This window comes from Eriocheir sinensis, unplaced genomic scaffold, assembly GCF_024679095.1.
Source record: "Eriocheir sinensis breed Jianghai 21 unplaced genomic scaffold, ASM2467909v1 Scaffold926, whole genome shotgun sequence".
NCBI lineage: Eukaryota > Metazoa > Arthropoda > Malacostraca > Decapoda > Varunidae > Eriocheir > Eriocheir sinensis.
The window spans coordinates 80,044-107,988 of NW_026112304.1; the positions used below are offsets into that span (position 1 = coordinate 80,044).

Sequence of the window (27,945 nt, forward strand, 5' to 3'; positions counted from 1 at the left end):
GATGCATACTCCATACAAGGGCGGACAAGGCCCCTATATATGAAAAGCATCTGTGCGGGGGAGAAGAAATGGTGGAGACGATACAGAACGCCCAACCTCGAGGAAGCTGATTTAGTAAGAGAGGAGATGTGAAGTTTCCAGTTGAGATTTTGAGCTAAGGATAGACCGAGGATATTTGGTGGTGAAGGAGGTGACAGCTGGGTGTTGTCGGTGTTTGGATGGTTGTGTCAAGTTGATAGGTGGAGAAACTGGGTTTTAGAGGCATTGAAGGACACAAGGTTCCTTTTACCTCAATCGGAAATGATATCAAAGTCTGAGGTTAAGTGTTCTGCAGCCTCCAGTCTGGAGTCTTGTAATTCCTATTGAGAGGGTCTTCTGTTGAAAGAAGTTGAATAATGCAGAGTGGAGTCATCAGCGTATGAGTGGACAGGACAGTTTGTTGTGGAAAGAAGATCATTGATGAATAACAGGAAGAGAGTGGGTGAAAGGACAGAGCCCTGTGAAACACCACTGATAGCTTTAGGACAGGGGTTCCCAACCAGAGGTACATGTACCCCAAGTGGTCCATTTGCACTTCTCAGGGGGTACATTGGGTCCAAGAGAATAACTGCTACTGTACAATACATGTAATCTGCATTCAAAATGCACTGTCGGTTTTTTTTTTTTTTTTTTTTTTTTTTCCTCATTTTAGTAAGCAAAACTGTTTAAATTATATCATCAGTCTACATATACAGATTTCATTATAAAATAATATAAAAATATTACAGTTTCATTGTTTTTTATCCTAAAATTTTAGGGCTACACGGGAACCTAAAAAAATGCCCAAGGAGTACAGAGGAAGAAAAAGATTGGGAACCCCTGCTTTAGGGGAAGAACAGTGACCGTCTACCACAGCAGAGATAGAACAGCTGGAAAGGAAACTGGAGATAAAGGAACAAGAGAGGGATAGAATCCGAAGAGGGCAGTTTAGAAAGCAAAGACTTGTGCCAGACTCTATCGTAGCTTTTGATATGTCTAGCGCAACTGAGAAAGTTTCACGAAAAGAGCTAAGAGGATAACCAAAAGTCAGTCAACCCGAGAACGTCAGCAGACCCTTTTAGGGCTTTCATGAGTCATGGCTGTGGAGCAGTGGACCCTAAATAGGGCTCGCCATAAAACACCTAAGTCGAGCTAATTGTAGGCGGTGGTGGCATAGCACAACCCACTATGAACGCCCTAGGTCATTGTGGTGGGTGAGTGATCTTGAGGTGGGCTTTTTTGTCATAGGTGGTGCTGTAAGATCATGGCATACTCAATTAGCTATCCATACAGTAATCACTTGTCAAATTCTCCATAGTAGACTAGATGCCACACGTCACGACTGTTTATTTTGTAACAAACACCACCCAAAAAGAATGGAGTTTGAGTAAAAGTAAATGTTTTTAATGGTTTTATGGTTATGAGAGGAGTACTCTGATGTATGTTCCATGCTTTTTTCTTAGTCTCAAAATGCAGTGTAATTTTGCCGTTTCTCGGCCACTTCTTGGCTTTCCCATAGCCGAAGCCCACAGGTTAAGAGAGCAAGAAGATGGCCAGTAGAACGCCTCTTGTGGAACCCATACTGGGGATCAGATAGAAGGTCAGAAGTGGATAGGTGCTTTTGAATCTTCCGGTTAAGGATTGATTCAAAAGCTTTAGATAGGAGGAAAGTAAAGCTATAGGGCGGTAGTTTGAGGAATTGTATCGGTCACCCTTCTTAGGCACAGGCTGTATGAAGGCATACTTCCAGCAGGAAGAAAAGGTAGATGTTGACAGGCAGAGGCTAAAGAGTTTGACCAGACAGGGTGTCAGCACGGAGGCACAGTTTTTAAGGACAATAGGAGGCACTCCTTCAGGTCTATAAGCCTTCTGAGAGTTGAGGCCAGAGAGGGCATAGAAAACATCACTCTTAAGAATCTTAATAACCGGCATAAAGGAGTCAGAGGGGGGATGAGTAGGAGGAATATGCCAAAAATCGTCCAGAGTGGAGTTGTTACAGAGAATTTGAGAGAAGAGTTTAGCCTTAGAGACAGATGAGACAGCAGTGCTGCCGTCAGAGTTAAGGAGAGGAGGGAAAGATGAAGAAGTGAAATTGGAGGAAATATTTTGGCTAGGTGCCAGAAGTCACGGGAAGAATTAGAAAAAGCAAGGTTTTGACATTTTATATTTATGAAAGATGTTTTGGTAAGTCGAAGAATAGATTTGGCACGATTCTGGGCTGAAATATAAAGGTCATGGTTAGCAGGAGTGCGAAGGCTCTGGTACCTTTCGTGAGCTGCCTCTCTATCTTTGACAGCACGAGAACAAGCATGATTAAACCAAGGCTTTTTAGCATGAGGAGTAGAGAACGTACATGGAATGTATGCCTCCATTCCAGAGACAATCACCTCTGTAATGCACTGAGCACACACAGAGGTCTCTATCCTGGAAGCAGTAATCATTCCACGGGAAATCGGAAAAAAAACATCCTCAGGTCATCCCACCGAGCTGAAGCAAAATGCTAGAAGCATCGATCGCCTCTTCGGTGGGTCCAGACGATGAACAGGACCGATTGGACAGAATGCAGAAATAAGGTTGAGATCGGAGGAGCCCAACGGAGAGAACAGTTTGACAGAGTAAGCAGAAGGGTTTGAGGTAAGGAAGAGGTCTAGTATGTTGGGCCGGTCTCCAAGGCGGTCGGGAATACGTGTAGGGCCCTGAAACAACTGCTCTAGGTCGTTGAGGAGAGCAAAGTTGTAGGCTTGTTCACCAGGATGGTCAGTGAAAGAGGATGAAAGTCAAAGCTGGTGGTGAACATTGAAATATCCCAAAATGGAGATTTCAGCAAAGGGAGAGTGGGTCAAGATGTGCTCCACTTCAGAGTTCAAGTAGTCAAAGAATTTTACATAGTTAGTAGAGTTAGGTGAGAGATAAACAACACATATGTATTTAGTAATAGCATGACAATGAAGTCTTAGCCAGATGGTGGAAAATTCTGAAGAGTCAAGGTCGTGGGCACGAGAGCAAGTGATGTCGTTGCGCACGTAGGCGCAACATCCAACTTTGGGTTGAAATTTAGGATGGAGATAGTAGAAGGGAACAGAGTAGAGATTGCTGTCAGTAGCCTCAGAAACCTGTGTTTCGGTAAGGAAGAGAAGGTGAGGTTTAGAGGAGAAGATCGAGATGGTGTTCCACAGAATGAAAATTAGAACGAAGACCGCGAATGTTGCAGAAATCGATAAGAAAAAGGCTCGAGGAGTTATCAAGACACGTACCTCTCAAGTTGGCAACCAGAAGGGGAGTCCTCCCTGGGGGAATTTGTGGTCCCCCCCCCCCAGGCGGGGACTCCGAAGCAGGGTGAAGGTGTGCCATTTTGAATTTTGGGAAAAGGTGTGTGTGTTGTGTGAATGAAGTGTGGTGTGGATAGAGAGAGGATTTGTCTTTGGAGAGCATGCTGAACTACTCTCTGGTGTTGATGAGACAATAGGGAAACGGTTAGTGAGGACATGGGAAGGGTCTTTGGAGGGCTTCAGCACCCTCCTCAGTTCCCATATATACCTCTGGCTCAGAGAACTTGTGAGTTAGTGCAAAAACTTGGTACGTTTTAATGTGTTCTCTTACTTCCCTTAGAGAGAGAGAGAGAGAGAGTGTAACCACTTTCTAATTATTTAACTTTGTTTGATGTTAAATTATATATATTAAAAAAAAATGTTAATGATAGATTTTAAAAATTTGCTCCAAATGACTTTTGGGATAACATTGTGGGAGCTTATTATGTACACACACACACACACGGCCAAGACGGCGGACGGACACAGCTGCTGAACTCCCGACGCGTCGTCATACTTATACGATCAGCTGCGCGGGAACTAAACCCTAGACGTGGAAATTAAGGTGGGAGCCGTGCTAGGTGGTAATCGTGCTGTCCCGAAGTATTGAAGGCTAAGATGTGCGTGTTATGCACCTATGCAGGTGCCCTGCGCATCATTAATCCAGATCCAGATCCAGACTAGTGAATAACACTGAATAATGAGCGAGCAGGCGCGGGCGACGGCGCCACCGCCGGGTTTGTTCACACCGGTGAGCAGGTGAGCCAGGACAAGGGACAATGACGTATGGACGCGACCGTCAGCCGTCTTGGTGAACGGACCTCGCCCCCAGCCTGCCGTCCGTTTATCCCTGGTGACCAACCCAGAGTGCTTCCCAACCACCCCTAGCTCTACACGACATCCCTGGCAGCCCCTGGATGTCGTCAGACCCGGGAGAAGGCCGCGAGGCCGCCTCCATGCACATACTCCCACCCGGGGCCTCCCATGCCGACCCCGAACAGCCGCCCTCGCCCGCTGAGAACATGGACGCCACCACCATCACCTCCAAACGCCAACGCTCTCCAGACGGTGACGTAGCCACCAACAAACATAAACAACACGTGTCCTACCACACTCCTGACCCCACCAACCCACCCCATGTGCCCATCCTCCAACCCGCAGCCCAGTCCCTCCCTGCACCCACACCTACCTTCACCTTCACCAACCACCCTGGCCCTGACGGCAAGTCGCCCTTAGTGGTGTGTATGTCGTCATTCGCCCACAAGCGCTGCTTCATCCATCCGGCCAAGGTGGCCACAGCACTACACGGCTCCATCTTTCAAAAGAAGATGATAGAGGGGACCCTGAAGATCACACGTTTCGAGGTAGCGAACCTCAACAACCTATCTCAGGTCCCAGAGTCTGTGACCTCTCTGGGGGATTGGCCCGTCCGTTGCTGGCAGGGTTGCCAGACGTGTGAGCTAAAAAATGGACAGACTCATCCCGAAAAAAGGACAGAAAAGGACAAACATATATATTAATTTCCTTTTGCCTATTTTTTTTGTGCTTTATTGTTTTCTCATGTAGTTCAAATGTAGATTTCCGCATGTTTGACAGAGTGCACTTGCACCACTTACAGTAACAAGCATTGTCCATCCAAGTAAGCCATTTATATTCTTCTTCCCACTCCTTTTTATAATGTCTCCCTTCATTGTAAGTGTTTTTCCACTTCCCCATTGTGGTAATTTACAACAGTAATATTCTGTAACAATCAAGAACGAACATTAATGATCTGAAGAACCGCAAGTTTAAGAAAAAGTAATAAAATAGAAAAAAATTCGTAATTAGGAAAATAATCATTCGTTGATATCAAAATTGTAACAAATATTTCACAAAAACTGATTTCACAATTAGTATGGTATCCTGGTCGGCGGTTACTACACTTACAATGATAATTTTATCCCTTCAACTTTGAGTGTGAGACAGAGACTGAAGTGTTAGCACGGCCCAGGCGGGACAGAGACTGACGTATTGGCGCGGCCCAGGCCCCAGGCCGCCAGGCGGGTGTGAAAGTGACGCGTCCTGGACGTGTACTGACCGGTGTTACACCCGTCAGTACACGTACCTGCAACATTATTATGTGATTTGTTTCTGAATAATCCTTATTGGAATTTATATTTATGAACCCAGCATGGATTTTAGAAATAGGACAGAAAAGGACAGTTTTAAGGTTGTCCTTTTTTCATGAAAACTTGCAGACAGTTGGATCTCAAATAGGACAGACTGTCCTTAAAAGGACAGACCTAGCAACCCTGGTTGCTGGGTAATAGACCCAGACCCGACCCACAAACCCACTTATGGACGAATCTACCCAGTTGACACTGCCATGACTGACGAAGACATCCTAGACAAGCTGACTGTTCTGGGAGGTTCCCCTTCAGAGCCAATTGCCATATGCTGACTCCCAGGCAAATTCATTGACGGCGCCAGAACTCCAGGTCTGGCGATCCGCGTCAAGTGCAAGGGCTCCCTTCTCTCAAATGTAGCCATAGACAGCATGGCTTACACAGTAAGACCTTACACCATCCCTGCCCTCCAATGCTTCCACTGCCTGTCGTACGAGCATGGAACGGGGACGTGCAGGGGCCATGTCAGGTGCCGTACCTGCAGCGGTTTCCACGATGGGAAGAATTGCACAAGAGGTCCCCACTGCCTCTACTGCCAGGGCAAACATCAGCCCACCTCCAAACTCTGCCCCGCCTATGCAGTCGCAGAGGGGAAACAGGAACAACTGGCAAAAGAAGAACTCACAGTGGTTGAATCCCGGCAGCGGATGCGGGAGATCAAACCAGGGTCCTTCCGCCCCGGCCCACCACCCCAAACCCCCTCCACTGCCGCAGTGCAGACTGCCTCCGGGGTGTTGGAGCCAGCGCCCTCCACCCACCACCCTGGTGCCACTGTCCACCCCACCCAACACCTCCCTGCCCTCTCACTCACCCTGCGACAAGCCAGCGCCCCACCCCCACAGACACTCACCACCACTAACTCCCCTCCACGCACTCCTCCACGAACACCTCGGCCCGCTCACCACCCAACACAGCGAACCTCTCCCTCCCGCACTCCCACCTCTAAGGCCAAAGTCCACACCCCCAAGCCACAACGCTCTCCCCGACACCCCACAGCCCACCTACCATCACCTTACCCCACACAGCACACAACCTTGACACCAATCCCCAGGCAGGGCTGTCCACCCCGTCCCCCTTGCTCGACACACCCCTGCCGCCCATTCCCAGCCCCAACATACACCCAGTCCCTCCCCAGGCTGTCTGACTCCACTCCTGCTCCTCCAGGCAAACCACACACAACCTCCACCCCCGTCCAACCCTCAGCCGCCCACTGGCCTACAAGCCGGCACATCCTCATCATCTCATTCACCTAATACTGCTGACCAGCACCCCGCACCCCACTCACTCACCTCCATCATCTGTGGCCTCGCTCCTATCATCTTGACCTTCTTTTCTCCTCTCTGCTGGCCACTCCCTATCAGAGTGCTTCTCCAAAACTCTACCTTCCCTCATCTCCTTCTTTGGCTCCTTTTCAACTTGAACCCTCCACCATCCTCTCCCTTCCTCTTCTGGAATGCCAGGTCCCTGTACTACAAGCTTCCCCAATTCAAAACTTACCTCTTCTCCATCTCTCCTCTCCTAATAGGTGTCTGTGAGACCTGGCTCACTGAACCCTACTCCCTGTCATTCCCTGGCTACTTTCCCTTTAGGAAGGACTGCCGGGCGGGTGCGGTAGGCGGTGGTCTGCTGATGCTGGTCCGACGGCCCCTTCCTTCCTGTCAGCTGTCCCTCACTCCTTACCCGGGAGGACTCTTAGCATTCCTGGGAGTTCGGGTCACCTTCAGCACGGGTCCCCTCGACGTCCTTATCCTTTACAACCCGTGTCAGGACATATCAACACTAGAATACCGCCACCTCTTCAATCAGCTCTCCTCCCCAGCACCCATCATGGTTGATTTTAACGCCCACCACGCTCACTGGGAACCGTCTCTCCTGGCGGCTCAACAGAACCGCTCAGGACACTCCCTCGTGGATTTCCTCACCGGCAGTGCCTCCTTCTCTCTTCTAACCCCCCAGACCTTCCCACCCGCATTGACCCCGCTACAGGCAAGGCGTCCACCCTTGACCTGTGCCTGGAAAATGGTCCCCTACACCTCGCCACAATTACCACTGGGCCCCACGTCGGCAGCGACCATCTTCCTGTCATCCTTACTTTCATAAGAACATAAGAACATAAGAACGCAGGAGTCTGCAAGAGGCGGTAGGCCTGTCTGAGGCAGCTCCTTTGACCCTAAGCTCCCGTGTATCTAACCCCACCTAATATCGCTGTCCATGAATTTATCTAGTCTATTTTTGAATGTGACAATTGTATTGGCACTCACCACATGACTGCTAAGCCTATTCCACTCATCCACCACCCTGTTAGTAAACCAATTTTTGCCTATGTCCCTGTTGAATCTGAATTTATCCAGTTTAAACCCGTTACTTCGTGTCCTACCCGGTTCTCTTACCAACAAAACCTTATGAATGTCTCCTTATTAAAGCCCTTCATCCCATTATAAACCTCGATCATGTCTCCACACACCCTTCGCCTTTCTAGAGAATGCAAGTTTAACTGATTGAGTCTTTCCTCGTATGGCAAGTTTCTCAACCCCTGAATCATCTTAGTCATCCTCCTCTGCACCGATTCTAACATTTTGATATCCATTCTGTAGTAGGGTGACCAGAACTGAACGCATAGTCAAGATGAGGTCTAACTAATGCTAAATATAGTTTGAGGAAGACTTGGGGCTTCTGTTGCTTACGCTCCTTGAAATAAATCCCAGTACCCTATTAGCTCGATTTCTAGCTTGAATGCATTGTGCCCTTGGACGGAGATCAGAGCTCACTAAGACCCTAAATCCCTCTACTTTTAGACCTACTTATGAGAGTGTCATTTAAGCAATAGTTATGTGAGGGTTGTTCCTACCTACACTCAGAATACTGCACTTCCCTACATTGAACTCCATCTGCCATTTATCCGAGTCATATAATCTGTTGAGTTCACCTTGGAGAATACTAGCGTCCTGATCCGACTCAATTACTCTACCGATCTTGGTATCATCTGCAAATTTACTAACATCACTACTAATTCCTGTGTCTAAGTCATTGATATAAATAATAAACAAAAGTGGACCTAATACCGAACCTTGTGGGACCCCACTCGTAACACATCCCCAGTCAGATCTTTTACCATTGATTTGCACTCTTTGCTTCCTATTGCTAAGCCACGCCTTGACCCAGTTCAAAACTTTACCCTCTACTCCGTGAGCCTGTAATTTAAGCAACAGTCGTTGGTGAGGAACTTTGTCAAACACTTTACTAAAATCAAGATAGATTACATCATAATTTTCATCTCTGTCAACCGCCTCAAATACTTTATTGTAGAAGGACAAGAGATTGGTGAGGCATGACCTACCTTTTGTGAACCCATGCTGCGAGTCGTGAATTAAGCTATGTTTCTCTAAATGCTCCCGAATGTTCCTGGGTATTATGGACTCCAGCATCTTCCCTATAACCGATGTTAAGCTAATTGGGCGATAGTTTGAAGCAACTGACCTGTCCCCCTTTTTAAAAATCGGCGTCACATTAGCTACTTTCCATAGGCTCGGCACATAGCCAGTATTTACCGACATCTTAAAGATGTCGGTTGGTGATCACTGATTATATCACCTAACTCCTTTAATACCCTCGGAAATATCCCGTCAGGACCTGGCAACTTGTTCTTCTTAAGCTTATCTATCTCATCCTGAACTATTTGCCTGGTAATGATTATATCCCTCAATTTATCGCCATCCCCGCCCTCGTACACCTGAACTCTTTCCGGTATAGTCGTTCGATCCTCCTGTGTGAATACTGAAAGGAAGTAGTCGTTCAACAATGTGCTCATATTTTCGTAATTTTCTACTAGCTCCCTGTGTTTGTTTTCAGCGGTCCAATTTTCTCCCGTGTTTTGTTCTATACATCTGAAAGAAGCCCTTAGGATTACTTTTCGCCTCATTTGCTACTTTGATCTCATAGTTCTTTTTGCTATCCTGGTGTTTTCTTAACTAATCTAGATAGTTCGGCGTGCGGCCCCTGAGATGTGTTTCCCCATTCTTTATTTTCTGATAAATTCCTTCTTTAGCCCAATCTCGTGTTTTAGTCCACAGTCATCCATAGGATCATTGTTTTCTTTTCTAAGTGTTCGCTGTGGTATATGCTGTTCTTGCCCTCTACTATTACTCTAACTAAATTATTGTAAGACATTTCTACCTGGTTCTCCTGGCTCTCCAATCCGCAGTTCTGGCCCTCATGAATCCCTAAATTATCCCAGTTTACCCCTTCAAGATGTCTTGAAGCCCCTCGTAGTTTGCTCTTCTAAAATCTGGCACTAACACTGGGTTTGGTTCGCGGGTTACCGCCAGTCTAAGCTAAAACGAACCGTTCTGTGATCACTATTTCCTAACTCTCCGCACCTCCAACTCACGTAGCAAGTTCCCATTATTGGTTGGGACTAAGTCTAATATGTTATCTCCTCTGGTAGGCTCAGTAACTACCTGCTTAAGGAAATTATCTTGTATAACTTCAAGAAAGTCCTCGGCTTCCAGGTCACCCACTAGATCTTCCCAGTCTATATTCCTATAATTAAAGTCCCCCATTACGCAGACATTTCTACTCATACTCGCCCTGCCAATCTCCTGTAGTAATATACTCGTGTCCTGCCTGTTAAGGTTGGGTGGCCTGTATATAACTCCTAGAGTTAGTTTTCTTTCCTTTGTAAACGTCCACCCAAACTGATTCTGAATCCATGTTAGTTTTGACTGAGTTGTTAACTAAACATTTAAGTGAGTCTTTAACATATAGCGCAACTCCACCTCCCTTTCTGCCCCTTCTGTCTTTGTGAAACATCTGATAACCTGTTGTTTCAAATTCTGATCTAAAATTTCTATTAGCAGTGTCTATCCATGTCTCTGTGATCGCTATTATGTCAAAATTTTCTGAACAAGCTTCACCCCTTAGTAAGTCTATCTTGTTTCTGAGGCTCCTGCTGTTAGTATAGAAGATTCTTAGCCTGTCCTCTGTTACTCCTCTAGAATTACTTCTAAGCTGCCTGGTTATATTATGAGCTAGATGTCCCCTCCCATTACTCCTCCCCCCCTCGCCTATACTAAAAAATCCCTCAGGGTACCAAGTGCTCGCTCAAGGGAGTCTGAGAGAGCCTCAACACCCTTGAACGTCAAGTGTATCCCGTCACGGGCGTAGAGGGCGTCGTTGCCAAAGAAGAGGTCCCAATTGTCGACGAACAGCCACCCATTGCGCTCGCAGTGCTCAGCAAGTCTGCTGTTCACTGCTATCGCCCTGGACAGCCATCCATCGCCAACGCCCCTCCTTGGCAGGACACCACACACTACTGGCGACCCACCAGCGTCACGTATCCTGCCTAACAATTCTCTAAAACGCCTGAGAAGGTCCTCGCTTGGCACACGAGAAACGTCGTTTCCGCCACAGCTGAGAAAGACAATGGGGTTCGATCCTCGCTTGCCATACCTGCGCCTCAATCCTGTCTGATATATGGCCCACCTGCCCCTGGGAAACACACCCTCGTCCTGTTCTTATCCTTGGAGCAAAAATACCTGTCAGCATAACGAACCTGACTATCACCAACAACAAGAACCCGGCGGTGGAAGGGGGCCAGGAGGGGTGGGTGAAGGGGAGGGAGAGCGGGAAGGAGGAGGGATCTGCTGTGAAGAACGAGGAGAAATTGTGGACGAGGTGGAAGGTGGAAAGGGGGAGGAGGAGGAGGACGAGGACGAAGGGGACCGGGAGGGTGAGGTGGGGGAGGGAGGAGCAGACGAGGAGGGAGGAGGAAGAGGGGAAAGGGAAGGTAAGGGACAGGTGTTGGAGGGAGGGACGGCGAGGAGGCGGAGGACAAGGAGGAGAAAGAGGAGAGGAGAGGAGGAGGAGAGTGGGCGGGAAGAGGGGAGAGGGGGGACGGAAGAGGAAGGCAAGGAGGAGGAGGGGGAGGGGGAGGAGGAGGAGGAGGAGGAGGAGCAGGTGAAACCCCTCCCCCCCCTGCACCAGGCCGGCCAAGATGGTCCCTTGGGGCTGACAACTGGTCCTCCTTCCTTGACCACCTCTCCTCCACCACTCCTCCCAGCCCTCCTGGTGAAGCTATTGTGGCCCTAACGGACACCTTGGTGTAAGTGGGGTCCCATTGCTTCACCTTCCGTTCCTCCAAGTCCCCGCGTCTTCTTCGAGCTCCATGGTGTAACCGACGGTGCGAGGCTGCGGTGCGGGCAAAGCGCAAGACATTCAATGCCTGGCGTCGCCGACCCGTCCCGGAGCTGCGCCAGAGGTTCCACCAATTGGAGGTTCGCTGCAAGCGCACAATCTTGTCAGCCAAAAGGGCATCTTGGTCTGCCTTCTGTGCCTCCCTTGACTTCTCAACCTCACTCACCAAAATATGGTTATTCTTCAGGAAGATGGTCCGGCCCCAAGCCCCTCTCATGTTGCCTCTACAACACAACGGTGTTACACTGGCTGTGGATGCCCAGAAAGTGGAACACCTCGCCACACTTCCGCTGCAGCTGGGCTCCCCGGACCCGGTCCCTCCCCCTGTACTACCCCCACCATCTCACACTCATCCTATCGCCCAGGCCTTCCTCCTACATGAACTCACAGCAGCCACAGCTGCACTGCCGGTGGGGAAGTCCGCTGGGGATGACGACATTCCCAGTGATTTTCTTAAACACCTCCCAGAAGCTTACTCCCTCTTCCTGCTTCAGATCTTTAATCACAGCTGGCTCTCCGGCACTTTTCCTCACCAGTGGCGCCACGCCACCACACTTCCAATTCCTAAGCCAGGGAAAGACCCCTCCTTACCCTCCTCTTACCGTCCTATCAGCCTTCTTTCCTGCATCAGCAAACTCTTTGAACACCTCGTGCTAACAAGGCTTTCTTGGTGGTTGGAACACAATCATCTCCTTCCCTCCAACATGTCCGGATTCCGGCCCCGCCGTGGCACCCTTGACACCCTTCTTGACCTCGACCACCATGTCCAGGAGGGTTTTGGCAGGGGGCGCTTCACGCTGGCCGCCTTCCTCGACCTTGAAGGAGCCTTTGATTCTGCCTCACACAATGCTATCCTCTATAAGCTTTCCACTCTTGGCCTCTTTGGCACTCCTCTACACTGGGTCCGCTCCTTCCTCTCCAGTAGAACCTTTTCTGTCTCTATCGGGACCACCCTCTCTCAACCCTATCCTATCTGTAGAGGGGTCCCCCAAGGCTCGCCCTAAGCCCTCTCCTCTTCAACATCCTCCTCTCAGACCTGCCTTCCCCCCCTGACACTCATACCTTCATCTATGCAGACGACATTTCCCTCCTGTGCTCCGCTCCCTCTCTTCCTGAGGCGCAAACCCTCCTCCAGAGAGGGCTCGACACCATCAGTCATTGGTGCACTCAGTGGGGCCTCACCCTCAGTGCACCAAAGTCATGCCTCATGTGCTTCACCCGTCGCCGCATCCCTGCCATCCCTCAAGCACACCTAACAGGCACAGTCATCCCTTTCCACACAACGCATAGATTCCTGGGTCTAGTGTTGGACGGCCCCCGCCTCACTTGGAGGCATCACGTGAGTGATCTCCGGACCTCCTGCCTCCCCCGGCTGAACCTATTGAGGGCCCTGGCAGGCGTCAAGTGGGGGGCGAACCGGGCCACGCTTCTCCACTTCTATCGTGCCTACATCCGTAGCAAGATAGAATATGGAGTCTTGAGGTCTATGGCTCGGCCTCCCCGACGCTCCTCAGACCTCTGCAGGTGGTGCAGAACACCGCACTCCGGGTGGCCCTCAGAGCCTTCCGGTCGTCACCCACCCTGGCCCTGCAGGCTGAGGCGGGCATTCCCTCACTAGACCACAGGCGCAACACCAAGACAGTCACCACCTTCCACAGAATAACATCCTCTCCTCACTCCTCCCTTCACACTGTCCTGTCCCAACACCAACCTGACCCACTTCCAGCCCCACAGGCCTTCCGAGCTCACACCCCATTCATCACTCGAGCCCTCTCTATCTACGCCTCCCCCTTTCTCACCCCTTGACTACCTCTCACCCCTGGGTCCATGGTTCCCCCTTCCTTCCTCCATTTCCCTGGACCTTCAGTCACCATGGACCAAGGCGGGCTGTCCCCATCAGGGGAAGGCCTTCTTTCTGTCTCTCCTCTCCACTAAATACAGGGACACCTTTTTCATCTTCACTGACGGCTCCCATATCCCTTCTCCCTCCACCAGCGCAGCCATTTACTTCCCAGCCCTACACACCTCCACCAACTGGAAGCTCCATCCCCACACCACCATCCGTGGGGCAGAGCTCTTTGGCATCAGGGAAGGCCTCAGCTGCAACCACACTTCCCCACATCAAAATGTCTCCCTCACGGCCTCCAACTCCTCTCCACCCACAGACCACACACACCACGCTCTCTGCTTTGCCATCCACTCCCTCTTGGCACAGCTGCCCTCTGGGGGCAGACGGGTCCACCTTCAGTGGGTCCCCTCACATACTGGCATCGTGGGCAACACCGTGGCGGACCAAGCAGCCAACCTGGCACACACACACCCACAGACCATGGACGGACCACCAGACCACACTGACTTACTGATCCACCTCCATAATCCTCCCACAGACACTGGACCACCAGACTAACGGCTGACCTCAGGCAGCTCACCCTTGGACGCTACAGACACTCCCCCGCCCAGCACTGGCGGGCCTACTCCCCCAGCCGTCCCCTCGACACAGCCATCACCCGCCTGAGGATTGGCCACAGGCGCCTCAATGCACACCTGCACAGACTGTCTATAGTCCAGAATCCTCACTGCCCATGGTGCCCCACACAACCCGACACACCGGAACACCTCCTTCTTCACTGCCCAAGATTCCACTCCCTCCGCACCAACCTCAGAGCTTCCCTAACAAGACTCTGCATTCACAGGCCCTAGAGACCTGCGAGGACCTGCTGGGCAGCGACACTCTCAGCCCCGACACAGCCTTCCAAGCCCTCAAGTGTACGCAGACCTTCCTGCAGAAGGCGGGGCAACTCGATAGGATCTAACCACCACACCGGTGACAGAACGATGACCAAAAACAACACTGGATAGCGACTACTACTGACGGGGCTCTAGAGGCTGTGGTCCCATAGCCTAACTAGCCCCCCCCCAAAAAAAAACAAGAAGAAGAAGACAGTGATGTATGTTGAGAAGGAGACTTATTGAGTTGGAAAGGGAGATGAAGGACAGAATGGGGACGTTGGAGAGAGAGAGGTTGACTCACCTGGTGGGCTTCCCGACCCCACAATCCACATGATGATGAGGGGGTGCTGGGAAGCCAGCACTCTGCTGATGCTTGCTTACTTGGTTTACTTGGTGTTGTTTAGAGGCCCCGCCTCACAGTCGTGGTGGTCCACCGCTGCTCCCGGTCGTGCCATCCATTCTCAACATGGCGATTTGGTCCTGTATAGTGTTGGAAGTCCTAGATCTTGAGGTGTAGCCTGGCACTGGAGGTTCATCTGGGACTGTTTGTAGCAGTTTGTCAGCCCATTCTTAAACCTGTTTACCGGGCAACCTGTTGGGTATCGGACTTCCTTAGGCAGGCTGTTAAAGATTCGTGGCCCTTCATGGGACAGACTCGAGGCCAGCAGGGTCCTGCCTCCACCTGGGGCTCTTGTGGGGAGGGATCTTCTGCTGCACTTTTGTCCGGTCCGCTGATTAACGTGCTTTTGCAGTGCATTGTGTGGGGTCCGGCACCAGACCTAAAATTTTCCGATACCTCTCCCTTCTTCTTTGTTGTTTGTGGTGACCTGCGGGCGGGGACACATACTGCTGGTGACGGTGTGTCCTTGGACTGCCCATGAGACTGTTCATGCCGCTTCCCTTGTGCGTGTGTATCACCTTTGGCTTCTGCCTGTGACCTTTAGCCTCTACCTATGACCTGGACCACCTGCTGTGCCCCTGCTGACCTGACTTTTCCTACCTCGTTGCCATGGCTCGGGCTTGGCTGGCTCCTGGACGCGGTGCCGGTACAGGTGGGAGCCACACTCGTGAGCACAACACCCAGCGTGATTCTAATGTCAGTGTGAATAGTTCAATTAATAGCAACCTTAGTTCTTGTACTGATGGCCACTGCGGAACGTGTGGAGGTGAGACTAATGATGATTCTATTGGCTGTGATAGATGCCCTTTGTGGTTTCATGACTCAACAATCTGTATGGGCCTACCCCAGACTGCTATCCAGGCACTTAAGGATGTTGGTGGTGAGGGGATACTGTTTGTCTGTACAGGTTGTAGGGTAAATAGTGGTAGTACCTCTAGGGGCTCTGCTGGTGCTGGTGGTGGAAATGGTAACCTCGGTGCCATGATGCAACTTCTACGAGACAGTCAGAGCTCTGTGCGCCTCTGTAAGATCTCTCACTGAGCAGGTCACCAACATGATCAGTGTTCAGGGTACCACTACACAGGCTGCTGCTGGTGCCAGGACTTCCCCTAACCCAGCACTGCAAAATCCTACAGAGACTAACCTCAACTCAGCTTCTGTTAGCCTTATGATCAGGAAGGAGATCACTGAGATGGAGGAGAGGAGAAAAAGGAAGGACTCAGTTATAGGTAAAATGATTGAGTCAATAATAGCTGATAGTATTAGGGACCATATAGACAGACATAATTTAATTCACGACTCACAGCATGGGTTTACTAAAGGAAAGTCGTGCCTCACTAATCTTATATCCTTTTACAATAGAGTATACGAGGCAACTGACAATGATGAGAGCTATGATGTGGTTTATCTTGATTTTAGTAAGGCCTTTGATAAGGTACCTCACCAGAGACTTAAATAAAGTCAGGGCTCATGGGATAAGAGGGAAGGTATTTGATTGGATTAAGGCGTGGATTAGCGACAGGAAACAGAGGGTTACCATTAACGGTAAAAAATCTGAATGGGGTAATGTTACCAGTGGGGTTCCTCAAGGTTCAGTTTTAGGCCTGCTTCTATTCATTATCTACATCAATGACAGACAATGGGATAACAAGTGACATAGGTAAATTTGCAGATGACACCAAAATAGGATGCACTATTAGGACAGGGGAGGATGCTAGAGCACTGCAGGAGGATCTCAACAAGCTGTCAGCTTGGTCAGAGAAATGGCAGATGAATTTTAACATCACCAAGTGTAGCGTACTTAGTGTAGGAACACGCAACCCATTACACGGGTATAGTTTAGACTCCACAGCGATAGGCAGGTCTGAGTGTGAAAGGGATTTGGGAGTGTTAGTGAACTCTGACCTAAAACTAAGGAAGCAATGTATTAGTGTGAGGAATAGGGCTAACAGGGTATTAGGCTTTATTAACAGGATGGTAACCAACAGGAGTGCAGAGGTCACCCTCAGACTCTATTTAGCGTTAGTTAGGCCACACTTAGATTATGCTGTCCAGTTTTGGTGCCCACACTACAGAATGGACATCAACTTGCTAGAATCAGTTCAGAGGAAGATGACCAAGATGATTCAGGGGCTGAGGAACCTCCCATATCAAAATAGGCTGAAACATCTAAACTTACATTCACTAGAGAGATGAAGAGTGCGGGGAGATCTGATAGAAGTATTCAAATGGGTCAAGGGTTACAACAAAGGCGATATAAGTAAAGTACTGAGAATTAGCCAGCAGGATAGAACTCGCAGTAATGGATTTAAATTAGAAAAGTATAGATTTAGGAGAGATATAGACAAGCATTGGTTTAGTAATAGTGTGGTGGGGGAATGGAATAGACTCAGCAATCACATAGTTAGTGCAGGGACAATAGCTTGTTTTAAGAGTAGACTGGATAGCTACATGGACGAGGATGACAGGTGGCAGTGAGGTGTGGGTGCAGTAAGGTGACGGGGTACTGGATGCGTGCCTAGTACCGCCGGTATAACGAGGATCAAGCCTCTACCTGTAACCCCTGTAACTACACCTCACCCATCGTGAGTAGTGGGGGGGATTCTGGAGCTGCCCTGTGTAGGCCACCCGGCCTCTTCCAGTTTCCCTGTGTTCTTATGTTCTTCTTAAGTTCTTATTGTTCGCGGCATCAAGGCCACCAACGACACTGAGGCCTCGGCAAAGACAAATCAGGCTGCTACTTTGGCTGTGGGTTCCGTTGTCCCATTGACTGATATATACTGCATCAATCGTGAGCGAGGTATTTATAGAGTCAAATGTGTAAATATGGACAAAAGACAGGAATTGCTTCAGAAAGCCAGTTAAGCTGAGGACCAACGAACAGTGTCAGCATATCTATTTCAACAGAGATTCAACATATATGCAAAGGCAAGAGCTGTATGCTAGGCGCCAGCATTCTGTGGGTGCTGCCAGTAGCCAGCTGGGGGCTGGGGCTGGCTCTGTTGACTGCCTCTCGTGACGCTGGTGGCGGTGTCCAGCATGGCCAGCCGTCCGATGGTGCTGTGTCCCGTTCTGTCCCTTTACCACAGTAAATTTATCTCAGATCAATGTAAATAGTATTAGTAATAAGTTAACTTTAGTTTCATACTTTCTGTCTCAAAATAAGATTGATATCTTAGCTGTTACTGAAACGTGGCTTCTTCCTTCTGTTCCTGATTCTTTCGTTGCCATTCCCAACTATAACATTGTGCGTAAAGATACATCAGAATCCACTGCCAAACATGTACCTGCCTTTACATACGCAACACTGTTGCATATTTAGCGCTGGACCTTCCAGTCAGAAACTTAGTAGGAGTTCACCTGCCTTCCTATGGTGTATATATTCTAGCAGCTTATCGCCCTCCCTCAAACTCCCAACTACATGATGTTGAACTTCAATCATTCCTGGAGGACTTTGCTCCTGGTAAGGAATTAATCCTTGTGGGAGATTTCAATCTACCAGGTATTAACTGGTGTGGTGACGTGCCCTGCCTCTACTGCCCATGACACCTCCTTCCTTGACTGCTTTATGTCTCTTGGTCTTCATCAGTGGGTGACAGAGCCTACTAACACAACAGCGGACAACATTCTTGACTTAGTATTTACCACGGAACATGACAGGGTCGCTCAGGTGCAGCTCCATCCTCCCTTGCCCAAGTGTGATCACCTCCCTATATCCTTTATCTATTCCTTTCATGGTCTCACTCCAGCTCAGACTCCTAAGACAATCATACTATGGCACAGGGGTAATTATCGAGCCATGAATAATGCACTCTTGGAATTCGACTTTGACTACGAGTTCTGAAACATGTCTGTGGAAGCTGTTTACAATAGACTTCTAGAAATACTGCAAGCAATGATTTCACTGTATGTTCCTAGCAGAGTGGCCCGTGACCGCCCTATAGTCCCATGGAAATCTAACCCACCGGCTGAACTGGTCAGGAGGCGTCACAATGCATGGGTTCATTATAAAGCAATGCGACAGTCATGGGGTAGGAACTCAGATGTCACCCAGATAGCCTTGTCCTCCTTTTTAGATGTTAACTATGAGTATAGAAGCTACTCCTATCAGTCACAGAGAGACTATGAATTCCACCTGATCTCTAACCTAAAGAATAAGCCTAAGTTGTTTCATGCTTACATCCGTAACAAGAAAGTGGGACGACCCACTATAGGACCCCTTAAACAACCCTCTGGTGAAATTTGTTCTTCTGCCCCAGAAATGGCAGATTTGTTTACTAAGGCCTTCTCATCTGTATATTCTACCAGTACCCCTGACAATCCAGTAGAGCACCAACACTTTGAAGGTAACTTGAATAACTTGGTTATAAATCTGTCTGATGTCGCCAATACTCTGCGTGATCTAAATCCTTCCAGCAGTATGGGGCCTGATGGTATCCACCCTTGTTTGTAAACACTGCTTCTCATCCCTTTCATACCACCTTCTCTGGCTCTTCCATCAGTCACTCCATACTGGTGAACTCTCATCAGTCTGGAAGTCTTCCCAAGTAGTCCCCATCTTTAAGAAAGGTGTGCGTTCTTCCCCTCTTAATTACAGACCAATAAGTCTCACTTCAGTATCCTGCAAGTGTCTGGAGCGTATTATTGTGAACAATCTGACATCTTTTCTCGTGAATGATAATTTATTAGATTCTAATCAGTTTGGCTTCCGTAAGGCTCACTCAGTTGATGATCAGCTCCTTCTAACATATGATGACGCCACCTGCTTGCTTGATCAGGGGCATATGGTCGACCTTATACTATTTGACTTTAGTAAAGCGTTTGACCTTGTTAATCATAACATTATGATCAGTAAGCTCTCCCACATCGGTATAGGGGATCCCTTACTCTCTTGGATACACGGATTTCTGAACGGTAGAGTGATGAGGGTTGTGGTTGGGGGTTCTGAGAGTGATTCTACGCATGTAACTAGTGGAGTTCCCCAAGGGTCTGTCCTTGGACCAACCCTTTTTCTCATTTATATTAACTTTGTGGCTCACGGTCTGACCTGTAAATACAAAATTTTCGCTGATGATCTGAAAATATACCAAAAGATAAATAAGACTACGCCTTCTCTTACATTGTTAGATATTGCTTCTGTGCAGAGAGATGTAGACCTACTGGTGTCACGTGCAGAATCGTGGGGGCTCAGGCTCAACTCGGACAAGACCCGTGTTCTTAGGATCTGCCGAGGATCTGCTCCAAATCTTGGCCCGTACTCTGACTACTATATTAGAGGAAATCCTTTACAATTTGTGCAGTCTGCATCAGATTTAGGGGTTCAAGTTGATACTTCATTGAAGTTTCATCTCCACATACGCTCTTGCAAATAAAGCTGCAGGAATTTCGTCAAATTTACTTAAGAGCACAGTTAACCGTGAGCCTGGGTTTATGAAATCTCTTCTCACCTCTCATATCCGTCCTGTGCTGGAATTTTGCTCAGTTGTATGGCACACAGGGTATGTAGGTGATACTGACATGCTTGAGAGAGTCCAGTGACGATGGACCAAGGAGATTGTTGGACTTTCGCATCTTGACTGTGCCTCCCGACTGGATGCCTTGGGTCTCTTTTCTGTGCATGGCAGACTGCTTAGAGCTGACATAGTCAAGGTCTGGAAGATTCTCAATGGCCTCTCTCCTGTGCAACCCTCTGAGTTATTTTCCCTCCGGACATTATCTAGAACCCGTGGAAATTCACCCAGAATATTTCTACCCAACAGCAACACAGAAATACATGGCGATACTTCTCAGTCCAGTGATTGCTTTGTGGAATAGCCTGCCAGACACAGTTATCCTGTCAACATCCTTAACTGTATTTAAGAGAAAACTAGCAGAGTACCTTGGTCAAAGACTATACGAATTTTAACCCCTACATACTAATACCAATGTATTCTCATATATAATTTCATATGATCTCATATTTAACTATAGTTCCTAAACACTGGTCAAAGAACATATCAACTCTAAATTACTTTATTTTACTTACAGCAATATAAATATAAATAGTTATTTCACTTATATACATATAAGTCATTATATTCTATAACTAGTCTTTACTTGGTGCAATCAACACACATTCCAGCAGCGGCTTATTGGTTTTAGTGCTGAGAGTAATTTCGCAAATATGCATTCTGCTGGCGTGTTGGCACTTGTGGGGTTCCCTTCTTGTGGAACCCGTCTAGGTAAGCCCCAGTTTCTGCAGATGTTCCCAGTAATTTAGGTGACGTAACCCTCTGATTTGTCTTGTGAAGGCTCTCTGCACAGTTTCAAGCCTCTGCACATTGCCCTTCTTGTATGGTGACCACAGCTGGCTACAATAGTCCAGCGTAGGCTGCACCAGGGCCTTCCAGAGGGTTAACATTACCTTGGGTTCTCTGGAAACAAATGTTCTAAGGACCCAGCCTGCCATTGCCTTTGCCTTCTTCACTGTTTCTGTGATGTGGTGTGAGAAGGAACCGTTGTCGCTGAGGTGAACCCCAAGGCACTTTACATGTGGTTGTCCAGATATTTGTTGCCCTCCTTCTGTGAGCAGCAAAGTTGACATCTTGATGGTGTGGTCAGGGCCACATCTCAGCATTTCAAACTTGGCCGCGTTAAATGCCATGTTGTTGGTTGCGGCACAGGCATACACTTTGTTGAGGTCCTCTTGTAGGTGGGTGACTCCCTGCATCGTGGTGGTAGCGTGACTCACAGTGGTATCATCGGCGAAAGAGGAGATAACCGAGCTCCTGACCCCCTCATCGATGTCGCCCATGTGTATAAGGAAGAGGAGAGGGCCCAGCACGGATCCCTGTGGCACACCACTGATGACGCTGGCCTCACTGGACTGGTGGCCATCCACTGTGACAACTTGGACTCTTTCTGTAAGGAAGTGGTAGAGCCAAATACCTAGCTTCCCTTTAATCCCCAGAGTCTTGAGCTTATGGAGGAGAATGCCGTGGTCAACCTTGTCGAAGGCTTTAGAGAAGTCAAGGAACACGACATCTACGTTCTTGCCCGCAGCCAGGTTTTCCAGGAGCCAGTCAAAGTGTTCCAGGAGTTTGGAGAGACAGGACCGCCCTTTTCTAAAGCCATGTTGGTTGTTACTATGGAGGCTGTTCTTTTCCATGTAGACTATAATTTTGTCTCTGACACATTTCTCAAAATTTTTGATAAGATGTGACTTTAGGGCAACTGGGTCTGTAGTTTTTGGCCCGACTCTTTTTCCCCTCCTTTGTAGACTGGACACACCGTGGCTCTCTTCATTAGGGTCGGCATTATTCCCGTGTCCAGTGAGCACCTCCATAGCTCTTGGTTGGGGTGAGCCAGGACTTCACCACATTGCAGGAGCAGTATGGCTGGCACTCCATCTGGCTGCAAAATTTGATCTGAGCTCCTTTATGGCTCCCTTGATGTTAACTGTGATCTCCATGTCGGTTAAGTGGTCTTGGTGGCCTGCGTCCTCTGTGAAGAATGCTACTGGGTCGTGGATTACTGATTGGGTCTGAGGGGTGCTGAAAGCACTACTGTATTGCTGCATCAGTACTTGGTATGCTTGTTTGGGGCTCTGTGTTGTCCCCTCTTCTGTTTGCAGCAGCCCAATCTGTGTTTTGGTTCTGGAGAATTTTTTGCAGTAACTATAGAAGTATTTTGGGTTCCTCTGAATGTTATTTACTGCACACGTTTCCTCCTTGGTCCTTTGGTCTTTGTGCGATTCTTAAAGTTTTTGTTCTATTTCTTCAATTTTCCTGCTTATTGAGTGCCTCTGTTTCTCATGCTGGGACACAGTCAGCTGCTTGTGGAGGGATGCTCTCTTCCTCATCAGAATTCGTCGGTCCCTTGGGATGTTGTGGCGCTGAGCAGAGGCACTCTTCTTCTTTATTGGGATGTGGCCCTCACACATCTCCAGCACTGTGTTAATGAAGGCTTGGAGCATAGTGTTTGGGTTATTTCCTCCCATGATATTACCCCAATCGACTTGACCAAGCTCACACTGCACAAGCTCCCAATTTATTGTTTCACTGTAAAAATTAAATTTTGCAAAGGGAGAGGACTCCGTTTTGTTAGATTCCCAATTTTTTAACCTTGTCTTCCTGTACGTCATATTTATTGTGATTAAGCTGTGATCCAAGACTATTGTTTTCTCCACTTTGTATGTTTCTATTGCATCCTGGTTATTAGTGAAGAAAAGGTCTAAAATGTTGTGTGCTCTGGTAGGCTTGGTTATTTGTTGGGTGAGGAAGATTTTGTCAGTGAAATCAAGGAGCAGTTTAGCTTGGGCTTGGTCGTCCAGGGTGCCGCCTGCAACAGTACCTTCCGGCCAGTGGATGGAGGGGAAGTTAAAGTCCCCACACAAGATAACTTCAGGCAAAGGTGCTGGTTGGTCTTCCATTATTTTTGCGACCTTTTCCATTGCTGCTGTAAAGTTGTGCAATGTACACTGGGGTGGGCGGTAGCAATTTACTATTATTAGATTCATCTTTCTCAGGTGGATGATAATTAGTTCCACTTGTCCATTAGAGTAAGAGAGTAAGGATTTTGTGTCAACAGATATTTCGTTTCTTACATATATTATTGCTCCTCCGTGACTCCTAATTTCTCTGTCTGTTCTAAATGGTGTGTAGTTTTTGATTTGTATCTCCTCATCTTTCACACTACTGCTCAAGTGTGTTTCAGTTAGGGCTATAACCAAGGGTTCCACTTCTGCCGAAAGCTCCCTCAAGAAGGGGACTTTGGCTTGATTTGTTTTCGGGTACAGTCCTTGGATATTGCCCATTATGATGTTCTCTAGCGAGAGGTTATAGCACTGCTCCATGGGGCGCCGATAGTGGGCTGGCCTGGTGGTACCCAGCTCGCTCTGTTCTCCTTCATGAGGTTGTTCAGTAGCATTGCCTGAGTCTCTATGGCTTTGACTAGGGCTGCCATGTCCATCCTCAACCCGTTGCCAGTTCTAAAAAACCTCTGCCTTCGGTGGCAACCGTAGTGGTAGTGGGGGCAGGTGTTCCAGGTGTAAGGGTCATAGCCTGGGCTACTGCAGCATTAGATGGTGTGGGCTGTGGTGGTGGTGCTGCTACTTCCCTTCTCTTCCTAGTGCCTTTAATGTGTTGGTATTTGCAGGACTCGTTTAGGCACTCATATTTCCTTACCGAATCCCAGCACATCACGGGGTGGAACATGGAGCACTTCCGCCCTTGATTGCAACCGTGTTCTCCTTTAACACCATGTGCCAGCAACTTTGGACATTGTTTTGGGTGTCTAAATTTACAGTCCTTACCAGGCGCTCCATGCTTGCTCACACCACTTCTGTAGAAACAGCATATCGGCATTTCCTTTTGCCTGTTACTCACTAATGCTGGGGTACTGGTGTCTTGTTGTTGCTGCTGCCGCTGCTCTGCCTGGTCTGGTGCTATGGTAGGTGTGACCTCTTGGCTCAGGCTCAGGCGCATATCCTCCGGGGAGCTCCATGAACCGAGTGAATCATTGCCCGTGGCATCCTCTGCAGTGTCTAGATTTACAGTTTGGGTGTCATTACTGCCCTGTGACTCCTGACTTATGGGTAGTATCTTCAGGGTTAGTATTTGTACCCACAAGTTTTGAAGCCTGAGGCCTGTTTCTTGAGATCATAGCCAGTTCCTTCCTTTTACTCTCCTCCATTTCATTTGCTTAAGTTGCATAGTCAGAGAAACTTTGCCTAGCGCATGGCTGACAAGTGTACTTTCTGTTAGTATTCACCAGCATGATTCCTAAGTGTGTAGGCACTCCTGAGCATACATGGTGACTCCACATGTTGCAGGTGTTACACTTTATACCACTGTCACAATGGAGCTGACATATTATACATGGGAAAATATTTTTCCTACCTGAGGCATCTTCATTGTTTACATTCTGGGTAGGGGCCTTCTGGGTAGAGGCAGACATCTTGGCTCTGCTGGGACTGTCTTCCTGAAAATGCTCTATATCTTCCTTCTGCTGTGATCCTAGCAGATGTTGTTGTGCAAATTCATTACTGACAGTATTCACAGATGACCTGGTGGTTGACTGCTGTATGCTGGTGTCCTAATTATTACAGAAAAGGCTTGAATCTTGTAGAGCTCATTCTCTGCTTCCAAACACCAGTGTTGCCACGGCACAACCTGTAAAAATCGCCAGCTCTCAATATATAATTACATAAACAAAAACAAATACTAATGAAAGAGCTGGATAGTGCATCATATGCAGTCAACTTGTAATTTAATTTATATGCTTGGATAAAGAGCTACAGTCCATTTAATGATATTCTAAAAGTTTGTCCCCAAGATGATGAGCTAGTGCTGATTTAAATAGAGACAGAGACTGGAGGGTGACTAGGGATTCAGGGAGGGAATTCCTCAAAGGATTGCCTCTGACACTGAAGGACCTCTTCCTTAGTTCAAGCTGGGCCCTAACATGTGCTATTTTGTGCTGGTGGCCTCTGGTGGGTAGATCAGGAGTTAGAACAAAAAGGTCTGAAGGGGAGATTGCACATTTATTATGAAAGAACCGCCAGGGTAGTTGGATGTAATGCGCCATCTCCTGAATGCACCACCTGCCTAGTCTGAATGCACCAACTGCTTAGTGTGAATGCACCACCAGTAAGTGACCTACAAAATTTGGTCAGTGTTTTTTATAGTGTCTGTAATAGGAGAAAGCTGAAAGTAAATGTCAACAAAAGTAAAGTGATGGTTTGTGAGCGTAGAAGTGAGGTTGTAGATTTTGTATGCCCATATAGAGTGGGAATTGATTGTGAAAAAGCATGCAAAATAATTTTGAATGATGAAGAAATGGAGGAGGTCAATGAGTTTATGTACCTTGGATCAGTTATGTGTAAGCATGGTGGTATGGAGGGAGAGATAAGAGAAAGGGCATTGCAAGGAAGAAGGGTGGTTGGGTCCTTGAGACGAATCATGAATGGCAGAAGTGTGAGCATGGAGGTAAAGAGGGATTTGAGAAATACAATAATAGTACCAACCCTCACATATGCAAGTGAAACGTGGGCCTGGAATGACAGTCAGAGGTCTAGAGTGCAGGCAGTGGAAATGAGTTATTTGAGGAGTGCTTGTGGTGTGAGTAGAATGGATGGAATGAGTAATGAAAGTGTGTACGAGCATTTTGGAATGTGTCACAGGGGTGAAGGGAAGAAGTGTGGAGTGGTGGAAGAAGTGAAGCGAATGACTTTAAAGTGGTTTGGCCACATGGAGCGAATGGAGGAGAGTAAGATGACCAGAAGGGTGTATGTGAGTGAGATAGAGGGAGGGAATGCTACAGGACAACCTCCAGTAAAATGGAGGGATAGGGTGTAAGAGTACGTTAGGGAGAGGGGGGAAGGATCTTTGAGAAACTTTGAGCAGGCAAGGAGGGAGTGTCTGGATAGAGAAAATTGGAAGCTCTTCTGCCGTGGCCATCCCCTGGTGGGAGCTCCTTGGAGCAGGCGTCGATGAAATGAATGAATGAGACAGACTGGTAAAGATTGTGTCCCCCCCAACTGAAATCCTGGCTACGCCCCTGCGCGTTAATGGGATTCAAAGTAATTTTAATTGAGGGGAAATTCCTTTTGCTTTACGAGTGTTTTGTCGTGCCACCAAAAATTCCCGAACGAATTAAACTCGTAAACCAACTGTATCTTTGAATTTCCTCCGCTTACAACGGACTAAGTTCCCCCACCCCCCCGATTAGACCATTATATACAGGGTCTACTGCACCTTGGTAGTGTAGTGCATAACAGCCGTGGGCCTTACCAGGCCTGGCAGCCCGCGGTGTTGTGGACTGGCCCAGCACCAGACCAGTATAATACATTGTCAATATATAGGCAGGCAGGCAAATCTAGGTCCCTAGTGTGTGTGTGTGTTGTTTTTCTATGTAATATTATAAGTACTCTCTCTTCCATAACTTCTTCAGCATCTCTCTCTCTCTCCATTAATAAAGTTCTTTTCCTCAGGTGTGTGTTAATGCTGGGACCAAAAAGAAGAAAAAGAAGAAGAAGAAGAAGGAGAAGAGGAGGAGGAGGAGGAGGAGAAGGAAGAAGATGATTAAGGCAACAGGAAGATCAGAAGTGGAAGAGGAGGAAGTAAAGAAAAACAGCACACACACACACACACACAGGGTGGCGAGCGGAGTGGAGCATTTGGACAGAGAGGACCTGTGTGTGTGGAATGAGAGAGAAACGAGAGGACATGGAAAGAAGTTCAGGGCGACCACATGTAGGCGAGATGTGAAAAAGTTTAGCTTCCCAAACAGAAGCATTGAGCTATGGAATAGGCTGGAGGAGGAGGTGGTTTGTGCAAGAAACATTCATGATTTTAAGGAAAACTTGGACAAGAGCTGATATGGAGACAGGACAGCGCGAGTAGCTCTTTTCCCGTATGCCACAACTAGGTAAACACACACACACACAGGCACATAAGACAAACACCTATTTTTTTTATTTTTTTATTATTCCATATAACAAACACATATACATACATAGTCATATTATACAACATATGCATAACTATATACATTAGATCATAGAGAGAGTGAAAGAGAGACTCGAGAGGTGAGAAAGAGATATACAACATATGCATAATTACATACATCAGATCATAGAGAGAGTGAAAGAGAGACTTGAGAGGTGAGAAAGAGAGAGAGGTGCCTCTCTCTCTCTCTCTCTCTCTCTCTCTCTCTCTCTCTCTCTCTCTCTCTCACCACACCACAGCCTACAGGACCCCACAGATGGACCCCCCACAGTATGTTGACAACCCCCCACAGACACATAAAGGACCTCCTCCCCCTTCCCATTAGCCAACATAGCACCCACATAGCCTTATCAATGTTACTATGTGTATATTTATGTATGTATATGTGTGTTTTTCTATTAATAAAAAAGTTAAGTTGTAATGTGTGTGTTATATTCCTATGTGAGAGAGAGAGTGTGTTAGACGGTAAGGTAATAATAATAATAGTAATATGCCTTAACTAACTTACTGACTAAGCTGTAAAAAAGAAGATATATACAAACAAAATAAACTGTCAACTACTGTATGTATAGCTAACCGTATAAGACTGTTATATGGAAAGAAAGCTAACTAAATTGTATAGGCCTATGTCTATGCCTACCTAG

At 47.8% G+C, this 27,945-nt stretch overlaps 1 long non-coding RNA gene across 1 annotated transcript; it reads left to right on the forward strand.

Moving 5' to 3' along the window:
- The first annotated feature begins 3,631 nt into the window (after positions 1-3,631).
- LOC126994936 (uncharacterized) lies at positions 3,632-27,830 on the forward strand. The gene is made up of 2 exons (XR_007749745.1): positions 3,632-3,891; positions 26,785-27,830. It is a non-coding gene; the product is annotated as an uncharacterized LOC126994936 (long non-coding RNA).
- Positions 27,831-27,945: the final 115 nt, after the last annotated feature.